This window comes from Canis lupus, chromosome 23 (genome assembly GCF_048164855.1).
Source record: "Canis lupus baileyi chromosome 23, mCanLup2.hap1, whole genome shotgun sequence".
In the NCBI taxonomy this organism is placed as follows: Eukaryota; Metazoa; Chordata; class Mammalia; order Carnivora; family Canidae; genus Canis; species Canis lupus.
Window position 1 is genome coordinate 21,015,706 of NC_132860.1, and position 12,879 is coordinate 21,028,584.

The window sequence follows — 12,879 nt, forward strand, 5'->3', positions numbered from 1 at the left end:
CCGGGGCGCACGGACCGACGGCCGGCTGCCCGGAGCGGATCGCGGGCCCGGAGGCGGCGGCGGCGGCGGACGATGCGCGGCCCCAGGCCCCGCGCGGGCGGGCGCTGCCCGGGGGGCTGACCGCGGCCGGACGGCGCCCCAGGACCGGGCGAGGGAGCCTGCGCCGCGCGGAGGTCAGTGCCCGCGCCCGCCCGGCCCGTCCGGCCGCGCCCGCCCGGCCCGTGGCCTCTCCGGGGCGGCGGCGGCGGCGCTGGAGCCGGGGGCTTTGTTCTGAGCCGGAGACAATGGGGGAGGGGGGGCCTGGGCCTGCGGGACGAGGCGAGCGTGAACGTGAGCGTGGGGGCAGGGCTGGGGGTCTTTGTGTGCGTGTGTCATCGGGTCGGGTGCCTGGCGGCGCGCAAGTGTGAAGGGGGTGTGGGTGCGGGGTGCGGCAGGGTGCGCGTGTGTGCCACCCGGGTGGGAGTCGCTGCGTGTCGCCGCGAGGTCGTGTGTCCGTGGTGTCTGCCTGGTTGTGTGTGTATGTGCGTGTCATTCCGAGGGTGTGTGGGTCAGGATGAGTGTGTGTCATGGTGAGCACGTCCCAGTCTGGGTGTGTGTGTGTGTGTGTGTGTGTTGCCTGCCTCTGTGGGAGCCATGTGTCAGAATGTGGAGGATGGGTGTGTGACAGAGATGAAGTGAGACAGAGACAAAGAAACTAAGGAGGAGAAGTAAAGAGAAACAGAGGAGATACAGGCAAAGCCTGAAGTGGAGGTGGGTCACCCAGGCTGGTGCTCTGAGTTTGTGTCCACCACGCGTAGATCACAATCTTGTTCAGGGGACAGAGGGAGGTCACCACAGGCCTGGTCCCACGTGGAGGGGGTGGGGACAGAGAGCTCTAGAAGCACAATGAACTCAGTGTGGCGTGGGTTGGGACAGCAGCCATGGGGTCATAGGCCAGAAAAATATTGTTACTTATGTCAACTCCTCAAATACTCACAGGGGACACAGTCATAGCCCCACTCAACACACAAGGGACACAGTCCTAGGCAACACACATCCACAAGAGATGCCTTCACACACCCCCAGGAAGCACTGTCAGAGCTAACAACATACACCTACAGATGATGCTTTCAGGAAAACACACGCTCACGGCAGAATTGGTGCAGCCAACATATTCCCACAGGATCACTGTCGGGAGACACTATTACTGCCAGCACCTCCCTGGAGACACTGGCACAGCAATGCACATCCAGTGGATACACCCTCCCAGCCAACCCATCACCTAGATTATACTTCACCAAAGCTGCCTGTATAGAGCAGGTGCCCCAGAGACCTGACGCTAACAGGAGGCTATGCTGCAATCACCCTTACCACACACACACTCGCTTGTACAACCCTTAGGAGACACACTCTCAGGTGACATGAATGCACCAGAAGCGAGCTGCAATTCCTGGACAAGTTCCCATTAACTTATGATGCTCACACCATTAGTCCTTCGCATCCACAGACTTCCCAGGTTTAACCTCTTAGTCCCCGAAAACTGGAGACCTGATCAGTCTTCCCCTCACCCTATAAGCTGCCATGATTCTAAATGTCCTAATATCTCAGCCTCACCATTTCTTGAGCTCCTTAACTCTTGTTATCTTCTTCCCTCCCAGACCACTCTGTAGAACTGGTCCATCTTTAAAATTGTAAACTCCTCCATTCCACTCTCTGCCCATAGCTTCCTATGTCCTTCCAGCTCTCAGATAGATGCCCTCACTCATACTTATACTTACCCTTCAGCCTCATAACGGCCTCTTGCACTTGACGTCTTTGCTTTCTCCTGATCTGCCCCTTTCTGGCTTTGCGCTTTCCTTCCAGTTTACATACCCAGGAATATCCCTTCAGACGCTCCTTGGCCATTCTGTCCCATTGTCCTTGAGCCCATCCATCCCATAAAGTCTCATCCCAAATTCTCAACCACACCAGGTGATACTAATATAAATTCCACCCTCAACTGGCTCTCCATAAATAAATAGGTGACAAATTTTCTGTTTTCTTCGTACCCCTTAACCTCACATCCCTCACTCTATTGTTTACAGCAGACTAATTAGTCCACTGGTTCATTCATTCAGCAAACCCATATTAAGTACTTCCCCTGTGCCAGGCAGTGTGGGTGCTGGCATTACAAGGGTGAATGCTCTTTGCCCTTATGGAGCTTACAGGCTATCAAGTGAGTGCTGTAACATGGCAGCACACAGCAAGGAAAACTAAGCCAATGTAGGAGGGACAGAAGAGGCTTTCTGGAAGTGACATTTAAGTTTAAGCTTAAACTTGATGGATAAGTAGGGAGTCAGCCAAGCAGAGGAGAGGTAGAGATGAGGTGGATTGGGTAGGGAATATTCCAAGCCATGGGAGCAAGCATGGAAAAGTCACTTGTAACAAGTATTGTATGTCTGAGAGGTAAAGCAACCCAGTGAGCCTGGCACTAGTAGCATGATGTGAGGAGAGGTGAGAAAGTCCAAGAGAAGTAGATAGAGAGTTAGATCATGCAGTTCTTGTCGGTCATAGAAAAAGACTGTCTGACCCCAAAATAATGGAAAGTCGCCCAATCATTTGATACGATCCGATTTGGTTCAGAACTACCAGTCTGACCCTGCGGAGACTGAAGGGCAGGATCTGAAAAGGAGGATGGTTGGCTGTTGCAGGAAGCCAGGAAGGGAGAATGCTAACCTGAACTGGATTGGTGGCAGCAGAGAAGAAGTAGGTGGTTTCAAGAGTTGTGTAGGCAGCGGAGTCAGCAGGGCTCGGTGGCAGAAGGGGTATGGAGGTTAAAGGAGAGGGAGGCAATAAGAATAGACAATCTGGTCTCACTCACTGAGAAAAGTGAGGCCATCCAGTTTGAATTCCCTCAGCTTCCTGCCTTCTCCCTCAAATTTTATCTGCATTCTCCTCAATCTTTTCTCCTTCTCTCCTATAATTACAAAGAGGTGTCTCTTCTATATAAAACTACTTCATCCATCCCCTCCTGCCTCCATGTTGACCTCACTCAACTAATTATGCTATGTCTTATCCATGTCTCCAGTTTCTCCCTTTATATCTGTTCTTCCTGTGAGCACACACAGAGCCTCCAGTCTCCCTTGCCTTCCTTGACTTGGTAATCCCCTATGTGCTAAGTGCTCATTGGGGATTACCAACCACTTGGTGTGGTTGAGAATTTGTGTTGAGACTTTGTGGGATGGGTGGGCTCAAGGAAAATGGGACAAAGACTGGCTAAGGAGTGTCTGAAAAGTGATCTCTCACTCTGCTTCATTGTGAAAGGGTCTTCTGCATGGAGCTGTACTCACTTCCCCTTTACTCCTGTCCTCCCAGGATAATGGCTCTCCTAAGAGCAAGTGACGTCTCACCTGCCAAATCTAGAGGTTCTTTTCACAAGTCCTCAACTGCTTGACCCCTTGGCATGGTCTGACATAGTTGACCATTCTTTTCTCTTTGAGCCATTCTTGTTTTATAGCTCCTTAGCCACCGTTTTATTCTATCCACATTTAGTGAGCTCTCAAGTGCCAATGACACTGCTAGGTGATGGGGATACTATGAGAGAAGACACTACTCCTACCTTCAGGAAGTTTGAACCTTGGTGGAAAAGACAGGCAGATAAACAGATAATTACAGTAGGATGAATTATCCTCCATGTATCTCCATGGAGGATATGTATCTCTCTCCCAGAGCTCCTCCTCACTGTTCCTTCTCATTCTGCTTTGAAGGCTCCTTTGGGGAGCCCCTATATGTACCGTTCCTTACAGTTCTGGCTTGGATCTTCTCATTATCTCACTGTCTACACTCCTCTAGATGATCCATCTCATTAATTCCCAAAGCTATAATTATCACCTATATAGGTTGATGACTCCCAAATATCTACCTCTTCCAGACCTCTCTTCTGACTTCCAGACCTCTATATCTGCTTCCTACCTGATCTTTGCTATATAGCTCACAAGCCCCTAAATGTCCAAATCTGAACTCACTCCTTCCTCCCCCAAATTACCATCTCTACTCATTATCAAGCTACAAATCCAGAAATTAACTGCAGCCAATCCCTTCTCCACATGTCTTTTTTCCCAACCCAGAAAGTCACTGGAACCTGCCGGTCTTACCGCCTTTCCAGCTCTCTCTGGCATCCCATTCCCTTTGCTCCATGGCCTAGCTACTGAACCCACCTCACCATCTTTCCACATAATCTACTGCAAGAGCTTCCTAAATCGTCTCCCTAGGCTTCTATTCTTCCCTCTTCCAATCTGTTCTTTTCATTGTAGCAAGAGGGCTCTCTCTCAAGTGCGAGTCCAGCCATGTATTCCCTGCTCAGTATTCTGCAGTGTCTTTCCATTGTCTTGGGTGAACTCTCTACTTTAGTGAGGCTTATGAGATCCCTCATGATCTGGCTCCCCCCAGACTCCCCAGCCTCATCTTCATTTCCCTCCCTTCCTCACATTGCAAGTTCTAGCCATACTGAATTCTTTGTAGTTCCTCAGAGATACTGGATTCTTCCATGCTTCTGGCCCTTAGCACATTCTGCTCTCTGACCCAAAAGCCCTTCTCTTCCCTCTTCCTCTGGCTAGCCCCTTCCCATCCTCAGATCTAGTCCCAAACCCTGCCTTTCCTGACTCCAGCATGCAGACTTGGGATCCTCTTGTCTCCCTGTTATCATTGCCTCTTCCCTGTTCTGTCTCTCTGACTGGGCTGGGGCCTCTTGATGGCAGAGTTGTGTATTATATTCCTGATGTCCCCAGGGGCCCTCCACATTCACATTCGTGGCAATAAACAAATAAATGAATAACTGAGGCCTCTCACTGCACATGCCTCACCCTCATTCACTCTTTAGAACACTGACATCTGGTCTCAGCAGCCTACATAGTCGAGACATTTCCACACATACCCACTTATCCCACTGGAGACATTGCCACTCCCCTCTCCCACAAACTATCCTTCCTCACCCTATGCCCTCCTCTCTGCCTTTCACCTGGGCTTCTCTTTTCCTGGCTCTTCTTCCTCTCCCTCTCTGTACTTTATTTCTTTTATTCAGTTGGCAAATTATTCAAGGAGCACCAGAAATTCGCAGATCCAAATATTTTGGGCTAGGTGCCTACTGAGGTTCCCAGAGGGAGAGGAAAATGAGGAAGCTGTGACCTGCTGTTAGATCACAAGGCACTATAGTGCCCACCTTCCGCTCTGCTCCACCAGGCCCCCTTCCTTGCGTGGTGCCATAGGCTGCTTCTCCCTCCAACACTCCTCACACACACCCACGCTGGGCCCTCCCAAATCATAACACCCTTGGCCCTGCCCCTCCCCATATCAGGTTCCCAGACACTTGTGCCCACTTCCTCTTCCCTATCCAGCCTATCAGTGGTAACAGAAGCAAGACTGGACTCTCTGATGCCCTGGGACCTGCAAACAAAAGCCCTTCCCAGAGGTTTATGCTGTTGGATCCCATCTTCTTCCTGGTTTCCCGCTGCCTGCCTTTCCTTGGGCTCTAGGGTCCATGTCTCCTGGGTAACCCTCTGACTCTAGGCATTTCAACTACTGACATTTGGGAGGGGTTACTACTCAGTTCCTGTGTCCTCTTGTGAGAGGGCACCTCCTCCCATCAGTCAATCTGGAACCCCCAAGCTTGAGTCAGGATGCCCCTCTGTGTTCGCTTGGCACACTAGAATGTCCTTGTTTATGTTTCTCTCTCTAAGCTGCTCATAGAAGGAGCTGTTTTCTCTTAGAGCCTAGATAGCACCACTCATTTGGTTGGTGAGGAAGGAGGAGGGGAAGGAGGAAAGGAGAAGGATAGAGGCTACCCCTCTGATCTACCCCTCTACATCATTTGCCACCTAGGTGACCTTAGCTTCTCTGAGCTCCCCTTTTCTTGGGTGAAAATGGAGGCAACATTAAGAGAGCTGTTTGAGAATTTAGAAAGAAAACTACTGTTAAGTGTTCAACTGTTAACTTAGTTAATTTTACTCCCGACATCTCCATCCCTCTACTGTGTTCTCCTGCCCCTCAGCCTCCCACTTCTCTAAACTTGTGCTTCCCTCTTGATTTCTCTGGGTTGCTGCTATTTCCTCACTTCCTCTGCTTACTCCAGCCTCACCAGCCTCCTCTGCAGCCCAGACTCTGATTGTCAGGGTCAGACCTTCGGAATAGGCCCTTGCTGCCCATCACTAACATCCCTTGCTCCCTCATCCTTCTGTGCCCTTCCCTGCCTTACTTGTGAACACCACAAAGGCAAGGAGTCCAATCTGTCCAAGTCACTGCTTTATCTCTACTGCTTAGTTTGATGCTTAGCCCCTCTTCAATAGATACTTGTTGAATCAATCAATTAATGAATCATTTCACATGCATGCCCTGAGCTTGCCTCTCCCCATTTTCTCTTTGTCTCCTAGAGACCTTCAAGCAACCTCTGATCCTCCTCCTGTCTCACCACCTGGCTCCATGCCCACCTGACCTTCCATGCCCACTGCCAGAGTTCCTCTCCTATGGCAGAATCCTTCCTGTTGTGCTTCATCAGAGCATTCGGAGCCTTCCAGCAGGGAAGCAATCCAGGGTAACCAAGCACTAGCTTTGGAGCCGTGTCCCACATCTCTCTGCTACCCGCTGAGCCTCAGTTTCCTCATCTGTGAAATAACACTTACCTGATGGTTTTTCTGTGTGACTGGCATACAGCAGTAGCAGCTGATATTTACTGAGCCCTCACTCTGTGCCAGATGAGTGCTGAGGTTTTGGTAGCATTCTTTCATTTAACTCTCCTGTCAAGCATATAAAGTGGGCATTTTAATCCCCACATTACAGAGGAGGAAACTAAGAAAGGCTGAACAACTCACCCAGGGCGACACTGTCAGTGGCAGAGTCAGAATTTGTGCTGAAGTTCGCCTCACAGCAGAGCCCATCTTCTTAATCATGCCTGTGCACTTACAAAGCAGGAACTGTGTGCCAGACACTGTTCTAACTGCAAACACAGTGTGGTGAGTATTCTTATTGCCCTTATTTTATAAATGAAGAACTAGAAGCACTGAGAAATTTGAGTGGTTTGCCAAAGGTGACACAGCTAGAAAGTGTGAAGCTGGGCAAAAAAAATTTGGTTGGCCCCTGAGTCCACATCTTCACCACTATCCTGTCCTGCCCTACTGTGATATATTGGCTCCCTATTGTAGAAGTGTGGTGTGTATTGATGAATCAATCTATGCTGACGTCTGGTCTATGGTGAGTTGTTTAGTTGATTTATTCTCTATCATTCCCCACTGCAGGAGGCTTGCACCCTTCGGACTCTCCTGAAACTATTCTCCCCAAATCTCCAGTGAACTCCTTACTGTTAAAATCAATGGCCACTTTTCAGCCCTCATCCTATATGAAGTCTCAGCAGCCCTGGACACTATCGATCCCTCCCTTTTAATATTGTTGAAATATTCCCTCCATTAGCTTCTGTGATACTGCCTCCCTTTTTCTCCTCCAAGAAGAAGAAAAGTCTTCTCAGTCTGCCCCCTAATGTGACTCCTCCTTGGGTACTGCTCCAGACTCTTCTTTCTCTGTACATCCTAGCTGATGGGTCTCTATACCCATGCTTTTCATCACCCCTGGATTTGTCCAAATCCCTATCTCCAACCCAGACCTTTCTCCTAAGCTGCAGACCTGCAAATCCACCTGTGCCTGGGACATCACCATGTAGGGTTCCCGATAGGCACCTGAGAAGTGGCTTCTCTCCTCTGTGGTATCCTAATGGCACCACTGTAGTAACCAGGCCATAACCCTGGAAGTCAGTCTGGGCCCTTCGATTCCCTCACCTTTCCCCGAAGCATTAGTGGCCAAGTCTTGTCAGTCTCACCTCTTTTATCTGTGTCTTCTTGGTCCCACTGGTACTGACCTAGGCTGTCACAGACACCTCATACCTGGTTTCCCTCCTCCCATGGGTTCTCTTCCTCAGGTCTCCATTGTCTTACTAGGATTCCCTCCCTCCAGCTCCCCTGTCATTTCTCCCTTTCTCCATCTCTCCCTTCTCCCTGCATCCCAGGCAGCATGGAGTGCATAGCTTTCAGATCAAACTGGAATTGTGTTAACCCGGGAAAGTTGTTTCATGCAAAGCCTGTTTCCTCAGTGGAAGGCAGGACACCTTCCTTACAGGGTTGATATGATTAAATGAGATACTGTCTGTGAACTCCCTGGCATAGAGCCCAGCACACCATAAAAATTCAAGAAAGAGACTTTCCCTCCACTCAGATCTGTCCCCAGCCTCTCCCTGAAGTGGCTCCTAGGAAGTGAAGGACACAGCCCTCCCATGCTGTTATCTCAGGGATACCCTGAAAGCCAGTTTGTGTACTTTCTCCTCCCTCCTCCTCCCTTCCTGCTTCACCCTCCTCTCCTCTCTGCCCCCCAGCACAGCTCTGCCTCCCACCTCTGTCTACCTCCCCACACCTCTCCAGGTTAGCTCTGCCTGACTCTGACTTAGCTCCCATCTCCGTAGTAACTGGATCATTCTCTCCTTTGCCCTTTGCCACACGTGCTCTCTCCTTTGTCACACTAGCGCACTCTCCTGCAGTCTTGCCCCCCCCCCCCCACCAGCATTCTCAGTCTCGTCCTCTCCCCTTTATGCCTGGCCCTCCCTTTGCTTACCAAGGCTACCCTCCTCTTCTGCCATTTCTGCACCAATCTGCCTTTCTAGTACCACCCCCCCCCCACCCTGTTGTCTTTCTGGTCCCTGCCCCTCCCTGGCCCTAGGACAGGAAGTTGAGGGTGGAGGCTTGGGCGGTGCCAGCTCCCCTAGCCTGCTTCCCTTCTGTACCTCCGCCACTCCTCTGCTTCCTCCTGGAGCACCCCCTTCCCTTATGGCCCCCCTACCACTCCCCCCAACCCACCTCTCTTTCCTCTCCCATGTTCCCCCTGCTCCCGGGTCCTGTAGACACAGGGGCTGTGGTGGGGGGAGGACTGACATCACACTGCAGGCCCCAATGAACAGCCTCGCCCCTCCCCCTCCTAATGAGAACCAGCTGTGGTTCCAGAGGCCCAGATGTGGGGCTAGAGGGGGAGAGCAGGATGGAGCCAGAGGACAGAGCAACAGGACCGGGACAGTGAGGGCATGCAGCAAGGCAGAACTGGGTGGAAGAGAAGTGACTGATCTGGGGGCAGAAAGAAGATAGGTCTGGGCAGGAGACAGGTGGACACCTAAAGCCAGATCTGGGGAAAGGGACAGGATAGGCCTGGACAGGGAAAGAGACAGGAACAGGGAGGGGGAGCAAGTGCTGGGGAAGAGGCAGTAAGAAGCACTGGACAGATGGGGAGATGGTGCTGAGAGGAGAGTTGGAGAGAGGATGAGACGGTCTCTGGAGAGAGTCTGGAGTGCGAGTTTGGAACTGGAAGCTCTGGAGCAGGAAGTGGTGAGGCACAGTCCAGACAGAGGCCCCAGGGACCTAAAGGTCACAGCTGCAGCCACAGAGCTGACCACGAGTGCCCCAGCAGCATGTGTGAGAGCATGCCTGTGTGTGGGTGGGTCTGTGAGTGTGTGTGCACGTGCCTGCCGGTGTGTCTGTGCACACATGAAAATGCATCTGTCTGTGTATGTGGGAGGGAGAGGGTATGTGAGTATGCCTGTGTATTTGTGTGGGGTAGGGGGAGCAAGTGTCATGTGAATGTGCCTGTCCATGTGAGGCCTGTGAGAAATTTGTCTTTCTGTGTGCAAAAAGCATGCCTATGTGTGTCTGTATGCCTGCATGTGTGTGTGGGGATAGGGGGGATAGGTTCCATGGGAATGAATATCCCTATCTGTGTGTATGAAAATATGCTTCTCTGTAAGGAGAGGTATCTGTATTGGCAACATATATGTTAAAGTAGCCCCTGTCTACATAGGTATAAGTGTGTTGAGTGTCTATATGTGAGTCTGTGCACCTGTGGATCTGGCTGTGTGTGGATCTGTGACTTTGTGAGCATGTACCTTTGTGTGTCCACTGTGAGACTGTACAGGGGGAGTTTGCATTGGACAGGAACCCAGGCTGCGTGCTGAGGAGGGCAGGGTCTACACAGGTTGGAGAAGGGGCATCTGTCTGGGCCTGAATCCCTCCTATTCAAGGCTGTTCATTCACCTGAGCTTTTATCTCATACCATTCATACATCTTTTAATTCAGAAAATCTATTGATCACATGCCATGCTCTGTGCTACACACAAAGGTGAATGAGATGCAATCCTGGCCCTCAACATAGCTGACATTCCGTCTCTAGATGGGCAGACAGAAAACTATAATAACAGTAATAAATATGTTGATCCCACTATTAGTTCTTTCCCCACCAACCATAACAGATTGCTCTTCACTGATTGACTAAATGAATAGGACTGACTCTTAACCCTTGACCCCTAACCAGTCTCTAGGCCTAGATCCCTGACCTGGGCCCCTGGGCCATCCCTGTACACTCAGCCTCTACCCCCATCCCCCCAGTCAGAGCTATGTTCACTCAGACCTCCTTGTTCTGAATTCCTCTGACCTGCTATCCCACGTGGCAGTTCCATGAGCTCCTCAGACTGCAGTCTCCAAGGACAGGGGCCTTAGTGCACACAGAGAACCCCAGAATTCTGAAGCCAGGACAAAGGGATTCATCAGAGATGGTGTTGGGAGCTGCTGAAGAAGCATCTACCAGATGCTCAGCTCTGGGCTCTCTGCTTCCATTGCCTCTAATTCTCACAGAATCATATGGATTAGGAAAATAACTGAAACTCTAGAATCCCTGCTCTTTTTATTGCCTCACACAGGTGGGAGAGATGGGGGTTGGAAGTGTTAGTGAGAGGTCAGAAACTCCCTTGGGAGGACAGGAAGTCCTAAGTAGCAGAGCTCATATATCAAACTGGAGGACACACTTCTGTAGCCACGGGCCTGACTACAGTGCATCAGGAGCACAGGCTCACACTGTCTGTGTCCATCGTCTTGAGTTGGCAAGTTCACAGACATTTCTATCTGTGTCAGCATGTGAGTGTGATGGTGTAGAATTATGAGGCTCTGACCATGCATTCAGCACCAAGTGCCTGCTCACACTGTGCTGGACAAAGACCAGCTAAGACTCTGAACTCGCTGCCCTCGAGGAGCCTGCGATTCAGGGCTGCTGTGCAGTTTACTGTCAGTGTGACCAATGGCAGTGGGAGCCCAGCAGAGGGTACAAGGGGCTCCTGCAGGTGGGTGGAGAGAGAAGTCACGGAACATTCCACAGAAGATAGGACATTTGAACCAGATCTTGAAACTTGAGTAGGAGATGGCCACTTGGGAAGACTGTTTAAAGGAGATATCAGGACAAGAGAATGAGTGCATATAGGACAAGGAGTGGGAAGGAACATGGGGATGGCTTTAGTGTTGGGATGCAGGGTGTGGTGGAAGAAAGTAAAGGTGCACTAGACAGGCAGCAGGGCTCAGATCAGTAAGTAAGTAAGTAGCTTCATATAGTAAGGAAGCTGTACTTTATCTTTCAGGCCAAAAGTTTTATCCCTACTGTCCATGAACCCCCCAGAAACTGCAGACACAGTTTGTGTGTATGTGTATCTGCACTTTTTTCTGGAGGGGAGCAGCAGTTTTCTGCTGTTAGTAGTGGGGAATGCATAGAATCCTATCTTCAGTAGTGATTTGGGGAGAGCTATATGGATTGCTCTAGTCAGGTGAAGATAGGTCAGAGGGTCCAAGCCTCCCTCAGGGGGAGCAGTTAGGGGCTACTGTAGGAATCAAAAGGAGAGATGACAGTGCTCAGACTGGGACAGTAGCAGTACAAATAGAGAAGAAAGGACCGATTTGAGACCTGTTTCATTGTGCTGGTCATGTTTTGATGACTAACTGGAAATCAGACTGAAGAAAAGCAAGGAAACAAGGAAAGCTTCTGAGTGGTGGTGCTGCTCATGGGATAGAGAATGGAGGAAGAAAATCAACTTCAGGAGGTTAGGGATGTGTTGTGAAGGAAGTCCAGTATATAGCTGGCCACATGTCTCCAGAGCTCTCCAGACCTGGATTGGAAAGGCATCAGCAAATAGCACACAAAAAAATTATTGATGCAACTGAACTGAAGGCACAGGAATGGATAAGATCACCCAGGCAGAATGTGGAGGAGAGTGGAAAAGGATATGGCTCAGGATTTAGTCCTGCAGAGCACCAATTTCTAAGGGATGGGCAGAGGAAGAAGAACTTGTATAGGAAATTGGGGGGCAGATAGAGAAGTAAGGTAGAAGCAAGAGGTGGGGTGTCCCCATGTGAAGCCAGGAGGAGTGGGCTTCAAAAAGCCAATGATCAACGATCCAGTGTTCCAGAATGACCCAGTAAGAGGAAGATTTTAAAAAAGTTGATTGGATGTAGAGCATGGAGATAATTGGAAGCCTAGTGAGAGCGCTGTCACAGGAGAGGAAGCCTCACGGATGTGAGAAGTGAGAAACTGGGGGAAATGAACCAACCTCTGAGTGGGCAACTTCGCACAGATTCTGCTTTCACTCAGTCACCAACACCTTCATATGGGGCCCGAGGCCTCTTTTGAAACTCTCGCTCCCCTTCATCTCAGAGGCACTGCCCCTCTCTGGGTTTCTTTCTGTGTCCCTCTCTAGCTAGTTAAGGATGCCTTTCTCCAGTTGATGGTTAAGGCCAGAAATCTGCCCATCTTCCTTGACTTCTCACAATCCTTCATCTCCTGCTTTCAAGCAGTCATCAAGCCCTGCCTGTTCTATCTCCTAAGCCTTCTATAGACCTATCCACTTCTCACCAGTTTCACTGCTAACACTCATCTAAGTCACCATCAAAGCACTGCCATCACCTGGACTCTCAGAAGTCTGTAGTAGGATCTTTTCTAAGATAACTGTCCCATGTGCGTGTCTTTTGTTTTCCAAAGAGCAGTTATCTATAGTGATCAGCATAAAATGTAAGTCATATCATGGCACAG

General features: G+C 50.3%; 1 protein-coding gene and 1 long non-coding RNA gene across 3 annotated transcripts in view; one reads left to right on the forward strand and one right to left on the reverse strand.

The window, feature by feature from the left end:
- The first annotated feature begins 50 nt into the window (after positions 1–50).
- The window catches only part of DCHS1 (dachsous cadherin-related 1), a 34,928-nt gene continuing 22,099 nt past the window's right edge, over positions 51–12,879 (forward strand). The window contains exon 1 of one of the 2 annotated variants that reach the window (XM_072794250.1): positions 51–173. The gene's annotated coding sequence lies outside the window, so the exon portion shown is untranslated. Of the gene's footprint in view, positions 174–6,560; positions 6,963–12,879 lie in introns of those variants that run through there. The other variant, XM_072794251.1, reaches the window with a different exon arrangement.
- Positions 6,495–8,653, reverse strand: LOC140614879 (uncharacterized). The gene is made up of 3 exons (XR_012015610.1): positions 8,605–8,653; positions 6,822–6,946; positions 6,495–6,746 (listed from the first exon to the last, which is right to left on the reverse strand). It is a non-coding gene; the product is annotated as an uncharacterized lncRNA (long non-coding RNA).